This window comes from Sciurus vulgaris (assembly GCF_902686455.1).
Source record: "Sciurus vulgaris genome assembly, chromosome: 2".
In the NCBI taxonomy this organism is placed as follows: Eukaryota; Metazoa; Chordata; class Mammalia; order Rodentia; family Sciuridae; genus Sciurus; species Sciurus vulgaris.
This window is the reverse complement of record NC_136462.1, coordinates 53,424,905-53,447,694: the sequence shown is the minus strand read 5'-3', so window position 1 is coordinate 53,447,694 and position 22,790 is coordinate 53,424,905. Positions and strand designations below refer to the sequence as shown.

Genomic DNA, 22,790 nt, shown 5'->3' with positions numbered 1-22,790 from the left:
ACTTCAGGCTACTGAAGGCTAAGAGGTGATATACTAGAAATCTTCAGGGACATTATAAGTCAATACAGGAAATCTGCAATATCTCAGCGGTCCACTGATACCTGAACAATATGAGAAAACAAGGGAAGACAATGCCCCACACAAATCTAGATGTTACATCAATAAAACCAATGACAGCATGGCAGAAGAAATGACAGAAAAGGAGTTCAGAATTTACATAATTAAAATGATCAGAGAAGCAAATGATGAGATGAAAGAGCAAATGCAGGCATTGAATGATCGCACCAATCAACAGTTAAAAGACAAATAAGGAAGCAAGAGATCATTTCAATAGAGAGTTAGAGATATTGGAAAAAAAAAAAAACAAACAGAAATCCTTGAAATGAAGGAAACAATAAACCAAATGAAGAACTCTGTAGAAAGCATAACCAATAGGATAGAACACCTAGAAGACAGAATCTCAAACAGTGAAGAAAAAATATTTAATCTTGAAAACAAAGTTGAGCAAACAGAGAAGATAGTAAAAAATAATGAACAGAATCTCCAAGAACTATGGGATATCATGAAAAGGCCAAATTTAAGAATTATTGGGATTGAGGAAGGCTTAGAGAAACAAACCAAAGGAATGAACAATCGAGTCAATGAAATAATATCAGAAAATTTCCCACATCTGAAGAATGAAATAGAAAATCAAGTTCAAGAGGCTTATAGGACTCCAAAGACACAAAATTACAACAGACCCACAGCAAGGCACATTATAATGAAAATACCTAACATACAAAATAAAGACAGAATTTTAAAGGCTGTGAGAGAAAAGAACCAAATTACATTCGGGGGAAACAATACGGATATCAGCAGATTTTTCGATCCAGATCCTAAAAGCTAGAAGGGCCTGGAACAACATTTTTCAAGCCCTGAAAGAAAATGGATGCCAACCAAGAATCTTATACCCAGCAAAACTTACCTTCAAATTTGAGACGAAATAAAATCCTTCCATGATAAACAAAAGCTAAAAGAATTTACAAAAAGAAAGCCAGCATTACAGAACATTCTCAGCAAAATATTCCATGAGGAAGAAATGAAAAACAAGAAGCAAATCAGCAAAGGGAGGAATTATCCTAAAGGAATTGTCAAATAAAGGAGGAACCAAGTCATGTCAAAAAAATAAATAAATAAATGAAACTTTAAAATATGAGCCAAATGACCAGGAATACAAATCATATCTCAATAATAACCCTGAATGTTAATGGCCTGAACTCATCAATCAAAAGACATAGACTGGCAGATTGGATTAAAAAGAAAGACCCAATAATATGTTGCCTCCAAGAGATTCACCTCATAGAAAGAGATACCCATAGACTAAAGGTGAAAGGATGGGGAAAACATACCATGCACATGGACACAGCAAAAAAGCTGGGATCATTTCAGATAATGAGGACTTCAAGTCAAAGTTAGTCAGAAGGGATAAAGAAGGACATTTCATACTGCTTAAGGGAAGCATAAACCAGCAAGACATAACAATCATAAACATCTATGCCCCAAACAGTGGCTCATCAATTTATGTCAACAAATCCTTCTCAATTTCAGAAATCAAATAGACCATAACACAATAATACTAGGTGATTTTAACACATCTCTCTCACCACTGGACATATCTTCCAAACAAAAATTGAATAAAGAAACCATAGATCTCAATAACATAATCAATAATTTAGACTTAATGGACATTTATAGAATATACCATCTAACCAAGAGTGAATACACTTTCTTCTCAGCAGCACATGGATCCTTCTCTAAAATAGACCATATATTATGCCACACAGCTAATGTTAGCAAATACAAGAAGATAGAGACACTACCTTGTATTCTATCAGATCATAATGGATTGAAATTAGAAATAAATGAAAGAGTAAAAAATAGAAACTACTCCAACACCTGGAGATTAAACAATATGCTATTATATGATGAATGGATAACAGAAGATATTAGGAAGTAAATTAAAAAATTCTTAGAGGTAAATGAGAGCAAAGAAACATCATAACAAAATCTCTGGGACACTATGAAAGCAGTACTTAGAGGAAAATTTATTTCATGGAGTGCATTCAATAAGAGAAGTAAAACTTAACAAATAAACGAACTAACACTATAGCTCAAAGCCCTAGAAAAGGAAGAGCAGACCAACACCAAAAATATTAGAAGACAGGAAAGAGTTAAACTCAAAGCTGAAAGCAACGAAATTGAAACAAAAGAAACAATACAAAAAATTGACAAAATAAATAGATGGTTCTTCGAAAAAAATAAACAAAATTGATAAACCTTTAGCCACACTAACAAAGAGAAGATGAGAGAAAACCCAAATCACTAAAATTCGGAATGAACAAGGAAATATCACAATGGACAGGATTGAAATACAAAACATAATTAGAAGCTATTTTGAAAATCTATACTCCAACAAAACAGAAAATTTCAAAGACATCAACAGGTTTGTAGAGACATATGAATTGCCTAAACTGAATGAGGAGGACATACACAATTTAAATAGATCAATTTCAAGTAATGAAATAGAAGAAGTCATCAAAAGCCTTCCAACAAAGAAAAGTCCGGGACCAGATGGGTTCTCAGCCGAGTTCTACAAAACCTTTAAAGAAGAGCTCATTCCAATACTTCTCAAAGTATTCCATAAAATAGAAGAGGAGGGAACCCTCCCAAACTCATTCTATGAAGCCAATATCACACTGATACCTAAACCAGACAGAGACTCATCAAGGAAAGAAAATTTCAGACCAATATCCTTAATGAACATCGACGCAAAAATTCTCAACAAAATTTTAGCAAATCGCATACAAAAACATATTAAAAAGATAGTGCACCATGATCAAGTGGGTTTCATCCCAGGGATGCAAGGTTGGTTCAACATCAGGAAATCAATAAACGTAATTCACCATATCAATAGACTTAAAGTCAAGAATCACATGATTATTTCAATAGATGCAGAAAAAGCATTTGATAAAATACACCACCCCTTCATGCTCAAAACACTAGAAAAAATAGGGATAGTGGGAACATTCCTTAACATTGTAAAGGCCATCTATGCTAAGCCCATGGCCAAAATCATTCTAAATGGGAAAAACTGAAAGCATTCCCCCTAAAAACTGAAACAATGCAGGGATGCCCTCTTTCACCACTTCTATTCAATATCATCCTTGATACTCTAGCCAGAGCAATTAGACAGACCAAAGAAATTAAAGGGATATGAATAGGAAAAGAAGAACTCAAATTATCACTATTTGCTGATGATATGATTATATACTTAGAGGAACCAGGAAATTCCCCCAGAAAACTTTTAGAACTCATAAGTGAATTCAGTAAAGTAGCAGGATAATGCACATAAACCTAATGCATGTTTATACATAAGTGATGAATCTTTGGAAAGAATAATTAGGAAAACTACCCCATTCACAATAGCCTTCAAAAAAATAAAATTCTTGGGAATCAATCTCAAAAAATAGGTGAAAGACCTCCACAACGAGAACTACAGAACACTAAAGATAGAAATTAACGAAAACCTTAGAAGATGGAAAGATCTCCCATGTTCTTGGATAGGCAGAATTAATATTGTCAATATGGCCATACTACCAAAAGTGCTATACAGATTCAATGCAATTCCAATTAAAATCCCAATGACGTACCTTACAGAAATAGGGCAAGCAATTATGAAATTCATCTTGAAGAATAAGAAACCCAGAATAGCTAAAGCAATCCTTAGCAGAAAGAGCGATGCAGGGCGTATCGCCATACCAGATCTTCAACTCTACTACAAAGCAATAGTAACAAAAATGGCATGGTATTGGTACCAAGATAGAAAGGTAGATCAATGGTACAGAATACAGGACACGGACACAAACCCAAATAAATACAGTTTTCTCATACTAGACAAAGGTGCCAAAAATATGCAATGGAGAAAAGATAGCCTCTTCAACAAATGGTGCTGGGCAAATTGGAAATCCATATGCAGCAGAATGAAACAAAACCCTTATCTCTCACCGTTCATGAAACTAAACTCAAAATGAATTAAGGACCTCGGAATCAGACCAGAGACCCTGCAGATTACAGAAGAAAAAGTAGGTCCAGATCTTCAACATGTTGGTTTAGGACCAGACTTCCTCAACAGGACTCCCATAGCACAAGAAATAAAAGCAAGAATCAATAACTGGGATAGATTCAAACTAAAAAGCTTTCAGCAAAGGAAACTATCAACAATGTGAAGAAAGAGCCTACAGAGTGGGAGAAATTCCTTGCCAATCATACTTCAGATAGAGCACTAATCTCCAGAATCTATAAAGATCTCAAAAAACTCTATACCAAGAAAGCAAGTAACCCAATTGACAAATGGGCTAAGGAAATGAACAGACACTTCACAGAAGAAGATGTACAAGAAATCAACAAATATATGAAAAAATGTTCAACATCTCTAGTAATAAGAGAAATGCAAATCAAAACCACCCTAAGATTCCATCTCACCCCAATCAGAATGGAGATTATCAAGAATACAAGCAACAACAGGTGTGGGGGAGGATGTGGGAAGAAAGGTACACTCATACATTGCTGGTGGGGCTGCAAATTAGTGCAGCCACTCTGGAAAGCAGTGTGGAGATTCCTTAGATAACTTGGAATGGAACCACCATTTGACCCAGCTATTCCACTCCTTGGCCTATACCCAAAGGACTTAAAATCAGCATACTACAGAGATACAGCCATGTCAATGTTCATAGCTGCTCAATTCACAATAGCCAGATTGTGGAACCAACCTAGATGCCCTTCAATTGATGATTGGATAAAGAAACTGTGGTATATATATATACAATGGAATATTACTCAGCCATAAAGAATGATAAAAGGGCTGTGGAGGCAACATGTGCTGGAGGCGAGCCAGAACTGTCCACACCGCAGACACCGCCGGGCTGCCAGTCCAGGGCACATCCCATGGAGCGTGAGTGGGGATGGTCGCCAGGCTGAGCCGAGCGAGCAGCTGGGACGTGCATGCAGCAGCCGAGATCTCCTGCACCTGCCTCGCCGAGCTGGTACTGCTCCTGGACAAGATATGCGAAATGAGTGTTGGACGTCAAAGAATAAAGTTGTTGGGTATCCTGATGATGGCAAATGTGGAAGTCTCCAAAAGCAGCAGCCAGGTAAAAAATGGAAATGGTAAAGTAATAATACCCAAAGAAAAGTTCTGGAAGACATCTAGCTTACCTCCCCAAGCATACTGGAACAGGGAACAAGAAAACCTGAACAAGCGGTATAATTCCATTTTGAACATGCTGGCCAACCAAATGGGGGATGTATATGGATCATCAAATACAAGCCATCTGAATTATTGTGAACCTGACCTGAGGGTCATGTCAGTTGTGACAGATTTTTACTATTTGCCAGACAGATTTAAAGACTTTCTCCTGTATTTGAGATGTCGAAATCATTCACTGCTTATAGATCAACCGAATAAATGTGCAATGAAACCCTTCTTATTGCTGGCAATTAAGTCTCTCACTCCACATTTTGCCAGAAGGCAAGCAATTCGGGAGTCCTGGGTCAGAGAAACCAACGAGGGGAACCAGACAGTGCTGGGCCAGACTCCCCAGAAGACAACCACCCTGACCTTTCCGACATGCTGAAATTTGAGAGTGAGAAGCACCAAGACATTCTTTTTTTTTTTTTTTTTTGGCGGTACTGGGGATCAAAGTCAGGGCCTTGTGCTTTGGAGGCAAGCACTCTACCAGCTGAGCTATCTCCCCAGCCCCCAAGACATTCTTATGTGGAACTATAGAGACACTTTCTTCAACTTGTCTCTGAAGGAAGTGCTGTTTCTCAGGTGGGTGAGCACTTCCTGCCCAGACACAGAGTTCGTTTTCAAGGGCGATGACGATGTTTTTGTGAACACTCATCACATCCTGAATTACTTGAATAGCTTTCCCAAGCACAAAGCCAAAGATTTGTTTATAGGTGATGTGATCCACAATGCTGTCCTCATCGAGACAAGAGACTGAAGTACTACATCCCAGAGGTGGTTTTCTCTGGGGTCTACCCACCTTATGCAGGGGGAAGTGGGTTCCTCTACTCCGGCCACCTGGCCCTGAGGCTGTACAACATAACTGACCAGGTCCATCTTTACCCCATTGATGATGTTTATACTGGAATGTGCCTTCAGAAACTTGGCCTCATTCCAGAAAAACACAAAGGCTTCAGGACATTTGATATCTAGGAAAAAAATAAGAATAACATCTGTTCTTACGTAGATCTGATGTTAGTACATAGTAGAAAACCTCAAGAGATGATTGATATTTGCTCTCGGTTGCAAAATGCTCATTTAAAATGCTAAAATATATACAGGCTAATTTTTACATAGAAAGACATATCCCTAGTTCTCATGCTGTTTTCTCACATTAGGGTAATTTCTGTGTTAAACCATCAGAATTACCTTCATAAGTAGTATCCATTTGAGGGCCTCCAAACCCTTTAGTTTGGTACTTTTGTGACTAGAGAAAGCAGAAGATGATAATTTTTATGGAGGATTTGTTGGGATGATTGGTTCTGAACTTGCCTACCAGCTAGTGGTCATTATTTTCTAATTTGTCCTCCCTTCCTATGTGAAATCATAAGTTCCTAGAATGTGATCATTGTAAGTTGTTTTTATTTTGCTCTGCTATATGATATTATTCCTACTTCCATTATCATGCCTGATTTATCTGGAATTCAGGTGTTTATGAACCTAATGGCTACCATGACTTTGTTATTCATGACTCAGTGGTTTTTGTGAAATGGAATTACATTTATTTTCATGAAATTTGGATGAATTTTTTAAATTATCTAGAAAATGGACTTCAGTCAAAATTTCCTGCCACCCCAACAGTATTTTCTTATGTTAATTTAATCAGTTAATATTGCAAAATGAGACTCAGGTGACACATCCAGTGTATCTTGGTATGTTCTTGTGGTCATGATAAGGAGAGAATGAGTTTAATTTCTCTTGTGTTTGGTTTGCTAGGTGGTATCATAATAATGATCTGATTTTAGTATTTTTGAAAATAATGAGTATGATTTCATAATGGCCAATTGGAAATTGAATTGCCCCTGACAGATATATAGGTTTGTGAATTTTCACTGTGGATCAGGAAGCATAGTGACGTTTGAAGTTGCAGACCTTTTCTTACATGGTCTGTCAGTTTTAAAACCCAGGATTCTATTCTTGCCATATTTTCACATGTTGCTTATACAAAATTATTATTCTGAGTAGTGATTGCTTCCCTGTCTCACTGTGTTTTTATTGTTCAGATCAAACAAAGACCAAAACATTTCATAAATATATTTTGTGTAATATTTTTATTTGTATACAGTGTTGTTGGTGAATATTTAACTAGAGCATGGTATTTTAAATGTTAAGGTGTAACATATATTAAATAAAGCTAATGGTTATTTTTGAATTTTAAAATTTTGTTTTTTGGGGAGTATGAACTACTAGAGTTGATTCTGCCAAGCTATTGCTTATATGTACTATCTTGTAACATGCTTTCTTTAAATATTTTTGTGTTTTTAGAGATAAGAATTCTTATCACATGCAGTACTAAGGACTATAAAAAAGTGGAAATAAAGTCACCATATTTTAAAAAAATGATAAAATTATGGCATTTGCAGGCAAATGGATGAAATTGGAGAATATCATGCTAAGTGAGATAAGCCAATCTCAAAAAACCAAAGGACGAATGATCTCACTGATAAGTGGATGATGACACATAATGGTGGGTGGGAGGGGGCAAGAATGGAGGAAGGAAGGACTATATAGAGGGAAAAGAGGGGTGGGAGGGGTGGAGGGAAGGGAAAAAATAACAGAATGAATCAAACAACATTACCCTATGTAAATTTATAATTACACAAATGGTACGCCTTTACTCCATGTACAAACAGAAAAACAACATGTATCCCGTTTGTTTACAATAAAAAAAATTAAAATAAAGTGTCCATTTAATGGTCAGAACTTTTCATTGACCATATGGCCAAATTTTATTATAAAATTTTATGCTCAATTTCGACTCACAAAAGAAAAGGAGTTATTTCAAATTGTGCTAGCTCTCTTCACCAGAAGCATGATGACATTGTTGGCTTTGCTCTCTTGAAGACAATTTAGTCTTTCTCCTTAGAAGCTCTCCATCTACACTAAAATTCCAGTTGCTCCATATCCTCACCAAAACCTAGCACTGTCATTCTAGAAAGATTTTTCAGTCTTTATAGTGTGTGGGTAGTGACATCATTTTGGTACATATTTACATTTAACAAATTAGTAAGGTATCTGAATATCTTCTTCCCTGTGTCTTGTATGTCTTTGACAATATGTATGTATTTCTTTAGTGAAATATCTGTTCAGATCTTTTGCCCATTGAAAAATCAGCTTCCTTGGATTCTTGTTGTAAGTATACTTTTTTATATCTCAGATACTATTTAGGATATACTATATACATATTTGTATGTATTTCATATTTGATATATCCATAGTTGAATTAGTAATTATCTGCTTTATTTCCTCCCTCAACTCTACGTCTTTCAATTCTTATCATTTTAGTAGAGGAGCCAATCAATCACAACTGCTTAGGCATTTTATGTTCTTAATATTTTTTCTTCCCTAATATTTAATTCATCCTCTAATCTTTACAAGAAGAATTAATGAAATTTTTATTGTCACTGAATCCAATTTAGTCCATGTCAAAATAATTTATTAATTACAACACTGCAATTACTTCCAAACTGGTCTCTCTTCTTTCAGTAATGCCTCTCTAAAGAAACAAGAATACTTTTTAAATCACATAATTTCCTTGCTGTAATACCTCCCCAAAGATTTCTCATTTAAATTTGACTAAATTCCAAACTCATATCATCATCTAAATAATCACTCCTTAAACACATAAATACAAGCACTGATTCTAATGCCAGGATGTGTAAAAATCACCTCAAATTTTAGTTAAACATAGATTCCCAGATCTACCACTACTTATTCTAATTTTAAAATTCTGGAGTTGGGGGAGGGGGACCACAAACAAACCCTCTGTCATGCTGATGCTGATGTTCATGGCTAATATGCCTGTATCTACATCACCACTGTCTTTCTGAATTTTCCAGACTTACCCATATTTCAGTCACATAACCTTTTTTATATTCCTTTAGATATGCCAACTTTGCAACCTCAGGACTTTTTGTACCTTTTCATTTTCTCCCTCATTCTCCAGGGCTGTCTCTTTCTCATTATTCTAGTTTTGTTCAAAGACCATCTTCTTGAGAGACCCATATCTCAGAGTCCCTTTCTTAGTCCGATAAATTATTATTTAATTAACCTGTAATTATTTTCTTACTAGCATTTATCAAAATTTGAAATTCATATTTGGTCATATATTTGTTCATTGTGCCTTGACCCTCTCCCCATGAGGAAATAAGTGCCATTAGGGCAGGGACTTTGCCTTGTCCAGTACTATATCATGCATACATGGTTTTGAATATGCTCATCTATTTTTGTTGAATAAGTGGATACATGGTGCATTTTAGGTTGTCTGAGAAGTATTGGTAGGAGACAATTTGAATTAGTTAAGTAAAGATTAGTTCCTTTAGGGCTATGTGTGAAATAGTAAGATCATCTAACAAAGTATGATGAGTAGAAATGTCATTTAGGGAGCTATTTCCATTTTTTTTTCTCCTGGATCTTGTCTATCACTTTTCATTTGGTGGTGTTTCTCATCTGTATGTTTAGCAGATTTTAAAAGTTTAATAACCAACCATTATTTTAACAAGATCAGAAGCACAAATGAAGAAAGGACATTTGAGTATCTCTAAAATGAGTGCAAAAGGAAAATTTCCTGTGGTAGTGCCAACTGTAAACCCAAGAGTATGTAAATACAATAAGACACTCATCTGTGATTATGAATAGCAAGAGCTTCTCTCTCCTAGAACCACAGGATTAAAATATTTGGCTTGACCTTTCTGAAGTGTAATAATTTTCGACTGGGATAGGTAGCACCATGATGCAAATAAGGATGCCACAAAGTCATCAAATCCCGACTAGTGGAATAATCAAGAAATCTCAAACATCAGGTCATATTGATGTTAAAACTGTATGGTCATAGATTTACCTTCTGAAAACATTACCTCATCTGTTTAAAAAAAAAAAACCTCAGAATAAATTATATTTTTTATAAAATTTTGAGACCTACTATTTGGAACCTCAATAAGAACCTCAATTGTTGCTTATTTATTTCATACCATGATGGAATAGGAGTCAAAATTAGTGGCAAGTGTAGATAGAAGATTGAACCAGCTAATATTTATTATTTGACATTGCATTAATTTGACTAAAATTTTTACTGGCTTTTCATAGATCCAAATGTTAATGAAAATGTCACTTATAAACCTGACACAGTGGCAAATGCCTATTATTTCAGCAACTTGGGAAGCTAAGGCAGGAGGATCATAAGTTCAAGGCCAGCCTCAGTAATTTAGTGAGACCCTTGGCAACTGAATGAGACTCTCTCTAAATAAAAAATAAATAAATAAAAATAAAAATCACTGGGGATCCTATAATCCTAGAGACTTGGGAGGTGGAGGCAGGAGGATTATAAATTTGAGACCAACCTCAGCAAGACCCAAGGACTTAGGGAGACCCTGTTTTAAAATAAAAGTGCCCTGAATTAAAGAAGAAAGACAAAAGAAAGAAAGAAAGAAAGAAAGAAAGAAAGAAAGAAAGAAAGAAAGAAAGAAAGAAAGAAAGAAAGAAAGAAAGAGGAAGGAAAGAAGGAAGGAAGGAAAGAAGGAAGGAAGGAAGGAAGGAAGGAAGGAAGGAAGGAAGGAAGGAAGGAAGGAAGGAAGGGAGGGAGGGAGGGAGGGAGGGAGGGAGGGAGGAAGGGAGGGAAAATGTTATTTCTTTTCATGACTTAATGAAATACAAATATACTATAGAAATAATTAAAATCAGCAATTGGGCTACTGTTTTTGTTAAGAAAAAAATATGTATTCACTCAAGATAAAAGTAATACTGCAAAGGAAACACTTTTGTTTAAAACACTTTGTTAACACTTTGCCTTTTAAACACTTTGTTAAAAATTCTGGTAAATGGTTTTCTGGAAAAGACTACAAAATAAAACAACTGGTAAATATCTTTTATATCTCAGAGAAATAATTTAAAGCCAGGTGTATAGCCAAAGACTCTGTAGAGTATCACCTCCATTGTTCTCACTTTCATGCTAGTCATATGAAAATTTGATACTTACATCATTTTTTTCTCTCATTTTCCCAGAGGGAATTTAAAATGTCTAATCTGGCCAGGTGCAGTAGTATAGTCCTGTAATCTTAGTGACTCAGATGCCTGAGGCAGAAAGTTTACAAATTTACTATCAGCCTAAGCAATTTAGTAAAACACTGTCTCAAAAGGAAAAAAAATTTAAAAGGTCGGGGGAATATAACTCAGTAGTAGAGCACTTGTCTAGCATGCATGAGGCCCTGGGTTCCATCCCCAGTACCATTTAAAAGAAAAATGTGTAATCTGATCTTCTAATAATAAATTTTAGTAAGACTGTATTTTGAAATACAAGTACTTATAAATGTGAAGGCAATACCAGAACTAAACATTTTTAACAAATTATTTGAAATTGCTTTCTCTTATTTCAATTTGTTAAAATCACCAATCAAATAAGGAATATATATGTATAAATATATATATATATATTTAATGTTTGACTTCAATCTTGAAGAGATCAAAATGTTTCTAATCAAAGTTTAAAATGCCTTCTTTCTATAACCTCTCAAAAAACTAAATCATAAATTGTAGACTAGGTGTATTAAAGCTATCCAAATGCAATAAACAGAAAGCTTTCATGTTTCTGGACTCTTAGGAAGCATTATGGTCCTCTATGGCATTGCTAGTGTATTAAAATCCTGTGCTCCTCTAATCGAAATTTATGGAACTTTAATTTTCCCTCCATAGAATTTTAGATCACAAAGAAAAACTCATCAGAAGGGATTATCCATCTTACAAACATGAAAACACATCTGAACAATTTTTTCACCAGTGGCAGAACACACTGATTTTACAGACTGTCTCCTGTTTTCAACAATTCGAATTTCATTTCTGTGGAGACAGAACTCTCTACCCTGCAGGTAATGTTAACTCAGACTCTAATTCTAGTGTTTGGGGGCTGACTGCCATTTTTTTTTCTCTATCTCCAAGAGAAAACAGATGTCAAAACAGGACCTGGGAAAGGTCTTGCCATGCTTCTTAGGAATAACTTATCTCATTTCAGTTGATTCAATTTCTTGAGGAAAAAGAAGCTGAAGGCAACCAGATATTGAGAATGAAACTACAAGCTCATTTTAACGCCAACGTGTCAGGCCCATCTATAAGTAAACTATTAAATAAAGCAAGGGAGCAATTCAGTTTTGGTTCCTTGAAATACTGAGATACTACAGATAAAAAAAAGTTACTCTTTAAAATAAGCTCTTTTAAAAACACATTTTTAGGTCCATACGATAGAGAAAGATTTACATGGTATTTTATTCTTCAATCGTAAAATGATACATATAGACTCTCAAAGTAATGAAATGGGTTTTCACAGAGTAAATCAAGGATAATCTAATCACTGTTCCTGCACATTAGTCCCAGGAGGCTAATAGTGATCCCTTCTCATATGTGTTAAGATCTGTTTTTAGAAAGAATATCTGATGAGATTAGTTATTGATACTAAGAAATTGAATTACATATTCCTTGGTTGGGAAAAAAATCAAAATATGAGTACCCTATAGCTCTACAATGTGAAATATTAAAATTAAAATGCATGATATTAATATGATTGAGATATCTGTTGAAGAGCTTTCTCCTTAGGAAGGAGTCTCATGGTCACTTATCATAACTAACAGTTCACTGATGGCTCCTCCCTGCTCCTGCCTTATTCTTCACTAGACTTATTTTATCCTATCTGAGCACTAGTATATTATATATTATACATAAACTTTATTACATAAAATATATGAATATATTATATATTTATATAGCATTTATATATACATTCATATATATGTAATATTTCTTTTTAAATAAAAAGGAGATCATGTGAGATCAGAAGAGACAGGTGGCATGATGGTAAGATGCAATATATAGTTGCTAATTAGACATGGATTTAGATAAACCATCTATTAAAATATTGTCAAAATTTTATTTTTCAGAAAGAGATGAAAACCATTACTTAAAAAACAACAGGTTATAAAAAAGCATGTATTATATGATCTCATTTTGGTAAAACAACTACAACTCAATATACCTACATGAAAAAAACAGAAGGAAACCTCTACAATAAGAACTTCGGAGAATTAATTATTTGTGGGTAATATAATCATGCTTTAATTTACTTATTGTCATGTAAATGAATGTTATTTCTTCAATGAACATACACATGCATGCTTACATAATAATAAAAGATTATTTAGTTTAAATGTGAATTGAGAAGAAACATATTAAGATTTCTTAATGTTGAGAACAACAGCATTCAGTTTAATATTCATTTGCTTTTCAGAATGTTACATATTTCCAAATGAAGACATAAAATAATTAAATGTTAAAAATAGTACATCTTCTCTGGGCATGATGGCACATGCCTGTAATCCCAGCAGCTCAGGAGGCTGAGGAAAGAGGATCATGAGTTCGAAGCCAGCCTCAGCAAAAGCGAGGCACTAAGCCAACTCAGTGAGACCCTGTCTGTAAATAAAATACAAAAAAATAGGACTGGGGATGTGGTTCAGTGGTCAAGTGCCCCTGAGTTCAATCCCTGATACCCCAAAAAAAAGAAAAAAGTACCTTTCCCATTTTTCCATTATATAGTAGCATGACATAGAGAATGAAACTGAACACAACCAAGTGACAAGTTTCTACACTAAGATTTAACTTTTCCAAAAACATGAAGTTCAACAGAAGTCTCCTAGTCACTGTCATAACTAGCAGCTCACTGATTACCCTTAAATTATCATTATTCCTCTCTTCTCTTTTCCTGCATATGTATGTATGTATGTATGTATGCATGTATTTTTGGTATAGGGATTTAAGCCAGGGTTGCTTTACCGCTGAGCTATATCCCCAGACCTTTTCAGTTTTTATTCTGAGACAGGGTCTCACTAAGTTGCTTAGGGCTCACTAAAATGCTGAAGCCTTCTGTGCTCCTGGATTATAGGCTACCCCACCACAGCCAGCTCCTGCATATTTCTTTAGGACCGATTCCTAATCTCTTTCTCTTCTCCTTGTAATAATAATAGTTCTTTAATTTTATTTTCAGGGTAGCTTGGCCCTTGAAGTCCTCCCAAATACTTCTTCATAAGAAACAAAATCTCAAATATCAAAAATATCAACTATACTCAGGAGTAAAACACATTTTTACAACTTAAAAAGTAATTTGAGGGCTTTCCTAAAACATACTCTTTAAGAGAAATTTTGAATAAACCAATCACATTCCAAAAGCATTCTTTGGGATTTTTATTGGAATTGCTTATACATTAAATTTAGGGAAATGAAGTTTTGTAGTGTGAGAAGTCTTCCCACCCAAGAATATAGAATGACTTCCCAATTATTTAGGCCTTATTCTATGTCCTGCAACAAATCATATATTTTCCCTTAGAAGAATACTGCACATTTCTGGTTGTATTTTTAGATACTAATTCAAGTATTAGGCATGAAGTAACTTTTGTAATTTCTGATAATATACACAGACATATAAAATGTTGTTTAACTTGTATCTAAGCAACCTAGATTCAGTTCCAAAATCTTAAGTATGACCTTTCATGACTAATCATGGACAATGATAAGTTTTGCCTGGCAGGTTTCAGAAGAGGTAGTAGATACCACCACACTACACGTGGTATGTACAGCCAGTGCAGTACGGTTTTCTGGAGGCAGCTTCAGTCAAGGACCCAAGCCCTAACCCTTTGCTCCACTCTGATTCCTAACCTTTTCTCTGTCCCTCTTGGTCAGATTCACACATCTATATGGAGGCAGAAGACTAGCTGGGGCTCATTGGCAGTGAGGCAATTCCACCTATCTATTGTATCAGCCTGACCCTTGCCCATTATCCTTCTGTGGAGAAAAGTAAAACACTAGGAGGCAGCTTCCCTTTTTGACCTGACTCTTTCACTGTTGCAGTAAATATGTATAAAAGGATCAGATTGTTACCTTCAGTTAGGCTCCTCTCCTAACTGATCACTTCAACACTCCAGTTCCCAGTAACTTGATTTAACTGGTCATTCAGTTCTAATATTTTAATAGTTTTTTTTTTTTCATTTATTTTCTAGGATTTGATTTTCTAGAAAGACTTCTGCCACCCACAAATAATTATAATATTGCTTCCTCCATTCATGTGTATACATATAAAACTCATTTTTCTTTTCTTGTATATTTAAATGCTTAAGTACTTTCAGCTCAATGATGAACGACTGTTGTGGTAGATAGTCCTATACAAGATACAACTTGTATCTTGTACAAGGAGAAACTGGAATTTGTTCACTCCTAATATTTCATTTCTATTTTCGATAGCTACAATTTTTAAAAGGTCATATGTCTTACACATATCAATCTTTTACACTATTTGCAGTTTATAAAGAACTTTTACATATATCAGCTCATATCCATGTGTAACACTCTATTTATCAACTGGCATAAAAAATTCACTGCCATATTTGATCAGCAAATAAATCATGAGGGATTTCAAAAATTGAAGTCAAACAAGTTGCTTTATAAAGTGGTTTTGAATAGAAAATTAAAATTCTGTCAAGTCGCAAATCATAAATTAAATGACTACAAGCCTAGTAAAAAAGCATTAATTTACAGAAGAATCATTGAATTTTTAAATTCAACAAAGCTGCTACCTAATAAAAGGGTTGTTACTTGTAACTTAATATGAGTTAAATCCAGCAGGCAAGTAAATGATTAGTATTAAAAATAAAACAAATACAGCATTAATGCTACCATATTTAAAGATGCATGTGTTGAGGCAAACATTATTACAACACTGCATGAACATTTCTATTTAAAAAGGGGTAATTCTGTTGGCACAGAGAGCTAAACCAAATCAATTTTTCTCAGACCTGTATATAAAACATATAGTTTAAGTCTCCTGTATTTCCTTAAACTCATCATAATAAAATTAAACCTTCTGAAATATAATGAAAGAATAGAGAAGAAAGATTAAATTGAATATGGAATTTTTCAAATATTCTTGCTCCAAAGACTTGGTCTTTAATTAAAGATTTTGTTTTCATTACTACTCTTGAGGCTTAAATCATTCCACAAATCACTTCACAGCAGAAAACTTCAGTACACTAGTATGGACTTACTGTGAGACTCATCAAAAGAAGCTCATTTAGTCAGAATCTCAAAATTGAAAAGAACCTTAGAAACCAACTAATCCACTTCTCCCCATGCCACCCACATGTATAATTTCTTTTATGATATCTGTGCTAGAGATCATTCAGCATCCAACTGAATTTCCCTAATGACAAAAAACTATCCACTCACATACTGCATCCTTAAATAAATCAAAATTGGCAGAACACTGAAAATATAGATCATAAGATTTTTGCAAGTTCTTGTGGTATACCGTGGTCCTCTATCAGGAAGCTATATGCTCCAGACATTAACCATAAAACTTCCAATCTCAGAAAATGACTACAGTTGCTAAGTCCCAATCAGTAGTTGCTGCTGGGATCTACAATGACTGGGTCCATGCATATAGCCCTGCTTCTTACCATCCCCCCACTGTATTTCTACCTTCTAAATCACACGTAAGTGCCTCTAAGTGGCCAACCCATGCTTGTATCTATAACTCCTGTAGTGAAATAGCCCAGGAAACATCCTTGTTAGCTTTCCATTCTCTATACTGTAGAAACTCACTGGTACTGTGGTAAAATGAAACTGAATTGCAACCCATGACGTTCATCAGCCACAACAAACCTGAGCATTCTAAGCATCTCTTTCATCTAAGTGAAGCATTTATCCCAATGATGGTTCACTCCACAACTCAACCTACATAGGTATTTTTAAATGTCCAACCATCTACCACATTACTTAGCATGCCCCTGCTTTTTGGTAGTTTATTCTAGGTAAAGATTGAATTGGTATCACCTTACTCTAAGTTCCTTTATGCTTTATCTTTATATAATCTAAATAACTCTAAGTTGACAAAAAGGTAACACCTTTGTGCACTATGAATTATTAAACTATTTATGCACACCCTGTAATCCCAGTAGCTTGGGGAGCTGAGGCAGGAGATTGCAAGTTCAAGCCAGCCTCTGCAATTTTGCAAGGCCCTAAGCAATTTAATGAGACCCTGTCTCAAAATAATAACTAAAAAATAAAATAAAAAAGACTGTGGCTGTGGCTAAGTAGTTAAGCATCCCTGGGTTCAATCCCTGGAACTTAATAATAATAATAATGCTATCTAACACTTTGTTACTATAACCCTTTTAACTTTTTAACATTTTATCACTGTAACTTTTTCAAATCAAAGAAATAATACTATTCTGAAGGTAAAAATTATTATTTTTATAAGTTAATGGCCACTTTTTGAACTTTATGTTCTTCTTCAAATTAATTATCTTGCCATATAAATCTAAAGTATATGAACAATTTGACTACTAGCAAGAAAGCCTAAATTCACTTATGATATGCAGATGTAAAATATAAATCCTTATATAATTTGGAGGAATGAAATATAACCCAGAAACAATTAAATGCCTCTGTACTTTTATGTACATAGAAATACATAAATGCATTGATTCTTTTTTTGTTTAAAAGAATATCAACTTCATGCCAAATCAGATTTTTTGTTAAGGGCCAAATAATTCTAACTGGAGAAAGCTTTTATCAGCCTGTCCAAGGACCAGCAAGTAAAGGAATTATCATCCCCTGATCTTATAGCTAACAGGGCCACACTCATTCTTCATTATGTATTTATTTGAATAGATTCTATTTATTCAACATTTTAAAAAAGGTGTAAGAGTTAACATTTCACCTAACAGACTGCTAACTTCAGGCACAAATAGAAATATATTTTACATATTGATCAATAATAATTTGTAGAAGTGTCCCAATAAGGAGACAAATGAAGATTTAAGAATGTCAAAATAGTTTTGCTTTTGGTACTGGTGATTGAACCCAGAGGCACTTCACCACTAAGCCACATTCCCCTGCCCTTTTTTATTTTTATTTTGAGACAGGGTCTCAATAGTAGGGCCTTGCTAAATTGATGAGACTGACTTTGAATTTACAATCCCTCTGCTTCAGCCTCCCAAGCCACTGGATTACAGGTGTGTAACACTGCACCTGGCTCAAACTAGTTTTATAGGGAAACAATGTTTTATAGATAAGAATCTGGATGACACATGCTTCATGCATCCAACTAAATGCTACAATGCTGTTATAAGAAAAGGTATTTCCACTTTAGAAACATTCTCAGTTTCACTTCAACTTGACATTTTAGTGAGAACTTAAAGAACAGACCCAGAATTGATTGTCATTTTTCAAACTTGTAACATGCCAATCCTACCACTGGACTGCCTTTGTAAATTCAGGGTAATCCATCAGCTTTCCATAATGAAGTACTTGAAGCAATTAATTAACATATAAATTAAAAATGGTTTATGTTGGCTCATGGGTGCCCCTATCCCCTCTAAGGGCATGGTCCCAATGACATAAGGACCTCCTTCAAGGCCCTTCCTCCAAAGACTCCACCACCTGCCAATAGTGCCACCCCAGGAACGAATCTGTAACACACAGACATTTGGGGGAAACATTCAAACCATAGCATCAGACAAGGACATTTTTAGAGATTCAACCTCATTTTTCTTTTGTTATTTCTCTTGCATGACTTAATTTTTAAAGGGAACAAGAATATTTTCAGCATTACCCTTGACTTGGAGTTTCAACTTTTGATGGACATGTACTGTTTCCCTGAAACAGCCTCCAGGGCTGCCCAGCTCACTGGTCTCTGACTGTACTGAATGAGTTTCTCTAAGAAAGTAGTAGTTGTGGTGACTGTAGTAATGCAGAGCTGGATTTGTGACAAGCACTGTTCTAACTTCTTTTCCTTTATTAAGTAGTTCAATTTTTTCAACATCCCTATTCTGCAAATGAAACATGTGAGGCACAAAGAGTTTAAATAATCTAAGATGACAGTACTAGTGAGTGGCAGACTTGGAATTTCAATCTAACAGGCTGACCTCTCAGGCCTTAAATTCTACCATATACTATTTGAGAAGAGAAATGGAAAAGAAAGCAGTTATTTTCAGTCTCTCTTGCTATTTTCATGGTTCATGCCCGAGATGTTAGACTTGACTAGTTCTTGTCACTTCTACTGCATTAAACTTCATGTACCACATTCTTCCTTTGAAGTCATCTGAAATGTTAACCCCTTGAAAAGCAGGTTGTAATTTGTTGGGAAATTTGTGTGTGTGTGTGTGTGTGTGTGTGTGTGAGAGAGAGAGAGAGAGAGAGAGAGAGAGAGAGAGAGAGACATACATGGAGTATTTTCTCTTTTTTAATTATATACTTTAAGAGAAATAAAACACTACTTAGTGTAGCAATCATATTTTTGGGTAGGAAATGACATGCTTACATACTTGCTTTTAAAGGTAGAAAATTTTTCATAATGTTCCTCTTCTACTTAACATAATTTACTGACTAATGGTTAAGCAAGTGATGAAAGTCAGGGCAGAGAGAGAATTTTTGAATGGAAGGAATTATTCTTTCATTACTTCCTCTTATTGGTTATAATTAACTAAAATCCCTTTATCTTTAGAATAGTGTTGAGGATCCATTGAAGTTAAGTTATATCATTGTTCCACTTAAAAGCCCTTAAATTTGAATAGTTCTCTCCTTTACATCTTTGAGGTAAAGAAGCAGTAAATTTCAAGTAGATAAGTTTATCAATTCACTGAGCTCGTTAGACTTAAACATGATACTTAAGGAACTTTGGTATGAACCACTTTGGTTACAAAATAATATCAAGTTAAAGTCTGAGAAAACAGACAATACTGGAGCTTCTCACCAACACCATCACCATTTCTAGTCAACTGACTACACAAAGAATAGAACCTTATTTTGTGCCTAGCTACCTATCTTCTGTCATCCTGTTACCATGTTCAATTTCCAACACACTTTAAAATTCCTTAAACTGGGAATGAGAAGCTTCAGGCTGCTGCTCAGTGATCTCCTAACATTCTACTCTCATTTATATTTTCTCAGTACACAGAAAATGCAACATAAGAAATAGGTCAAGAACATAGGAAGTGAAATGGAATAAAAACAAGTTAGACCCCAAAGTAGACAGAATCGATGTGCTCTTCTCCACAGGCCAACTGCAAAGTATTCCTGCTTCAGCCAGCAGGTGTCTACAGGTGTAGGCTGGCGGATATCATCAGCTGGCAATCCCTGAAGTTTCAACGCTATCACAGTAATTGCCACGGAAGGATAAATTAGCCTAAGTGCCGCTTGCCAGCAGAGGTCTGTTGGAAAGCTCTCTTCCTCTCATTCTGGATCTGATGTGCCAATTAAGTATAGCTCTTCCTACGAAGAGAAAGGTTTAAAGTAGCAGCAAAGCCCTATTTGCAAGTAAGGAGAGGAAAAAAAGCAAACTTTGTTTCTGAAGAGTTATACCTGCTCTGATCCCTGTTGGCCTTTCACCATCAAATGTTTCTAAAGTCTTCTTGTTTCCATACCAACAAAAACCATAAAATATTTTAAGGAAACAATAAGTTTTCATGCTCAGAACAAAATGTTTATGAATTGGATCTTCAAGCTGAAAGTTATGTAAATAAGTTCTCTAGTATGTATTCTTATAATAAAAGGAAACTTCACAGAGCAATCCACTGTTGATGAGGTACTTCTCACACACATATTACCTAAATTTCCATACCTACAAAACTTAGAGAAAGCTATTTTTTTATACAGTCAGAAATAGATGCAATATTTAACATTTTCCCAAAATGGCAAAGCAATAATGTTACTAAACCATTGCATGTTACATCATTTGGATAAGGGACTGCTCAGGTGGAAGATGATAAAGCAGGATTTGAACATATTCTTCTTATTCTAATTACCACGACTTTCTATTTATGTTTAACACACACCTCAGATTTCTGAAACATTCCAGAATTCAAATAATTCTAATAATGGCACTTTATTAAATGCAGGTATAGGTATATTTTAATTATTATGCCAGGGAAAAAGTCCACAGTAAATAAATTATAAAAACTTCATGATAAGATATAGGCCTTGATATTAATGGAAAGTAAGGCATATTTAAACTATTCAGTAAAAAGAAAGAAGATAACACTTGGTAGGTAAAAATTATTTAAAAGTACTGCACACATTCCCTCATTATCCCTCAAAACAACTCTGGGAATTAGAAAAATCAAATCCTGACAAAAGAAAAGAATCTTAGGAAAGATGGCAGAATAGAAGAGGCGACTTTCCTGGCTGCTCCACGGCGCGAAACCAAGAAAGCAGACAAGCAGCTTCTCAGCAAGGTGGGTGAACACAAAAAGGGGGGGATACTTTACTAGAACCTAAAAAGGACAGTCGAAGAAGATCAGGGACACAGGAGGTTGGATATAATAAGGAAAAAATTCCCAGTGGCACAGCCACTGCTACAGCCAGGCTGGAAGCTCCAGTCAGAGAGGTCCCTCCATGAGCACAGTAGAGGGATAAAGGAATTAAAGGAAAATGCATTTTGGGGAGGCCAGAGGCGTGTCTGGGTATGGAGCATTTAGAGACCAAGGACATTGCCCAACAAACCAGAAGGAAGTGCTGCATGATATTCAAGTGTGGGAAAGAAGCTGCCACCTCTCCAGGCAAAGGAAGGACAAAGGAAGGAACCAGTTTACAGCTGCCATGCAGGGGCTGGCAATTGAGGAAGCTGATTCCTGGCAAACCCAAGTTTGGCCTGAAATACAGGTCTAGTAAACACACACTGCATGACACAGAGTGTGCTTAAGTCACCAGAGGAAAATCAAACTTGGAGAGAGGTTTACACAGGGGACAACTGGTCATGGAAACCCACACAACTCTATCCCTCCCACCCCAGTTCCATTGCTTGCAGGAGCCCCTGGGACAGATACATCTGGCCAGGAACTTGGAAGGGTGAGGGCAGGAGAAATTGGATCCCAAGGCCAGGAAACATGGGATCTGCAGGTGGCATAGGGAACTAAGAATCGGCTCCCCCACCACACAGTGGAACCCAGGGAACCCTGGGGTAAAGTCCCCCAGCATGGACCAGCAAGCACTGGGCCCTGGAGGTGTGTTGATCTAAAATCTCCGGAACAATTGACATTCAGCCAAAAGCCTGGAGCCCACTTATGCCTAAACCTGCCTCCAAGGGATCCTACCATGGGATTACCTTTCTCACGCCAGCAATCCAGAGGGTAGAGCATCACACTCCAGAGGACCCCACCTAAAACTGCTGAGAAGAGAAACTGAGAATATTTTGAATATTTTGAATGGAAAGAATTCGTTTCATCAAGAATTTTCATCAAGATTTTAAAAATTATTTTTCACTGTTTAATTGTGACCTTAATGGTACATGGACATTTACAGTTTCCTAATTTTTTTTCCCTCCTCATCTCTAGAATTTTTGAAGCTAATTATTTTACATGGATTAGTGTTTTTTGAACTAAGATGTTTGATTTGTATATTTCAGTTTTTTTCATATTCTTTTATTTTTAATTTTTTC

The 22,790-nt window shown here is 35.4% G+C and overlaps 1 long non-coding RNA gene and 1 pseudogene across 2 annotated transcripts in view; one reads left to right on the top strand and one right to left on the bottom strand.

Annotated features, from left to right (window-relative positions):
* Positions 1-22,790, bottom strand: part of LOC306653168 — a 425,241-nt gene that overhangs the window by 22,582 nt on the left and 379,869 nt on the right. The gene's annotated exons all lie outside the window — the stretch shown is intronic.
* Positions 5,109-7,176, top strand: LOC306649625 (N-acetyllactosaminide beta-1,3-N-acetylglucosaminyltransferase 2-like; annotated as a pseudogene). Its single transcript has 2 exons — positions 5,109-5,724; positions 5,795-7,176. The product of its transcript is annotated as an N-acetyllactosaminide beta-1,3-N-acetylglucosaminyltransferase 2-like (transcript).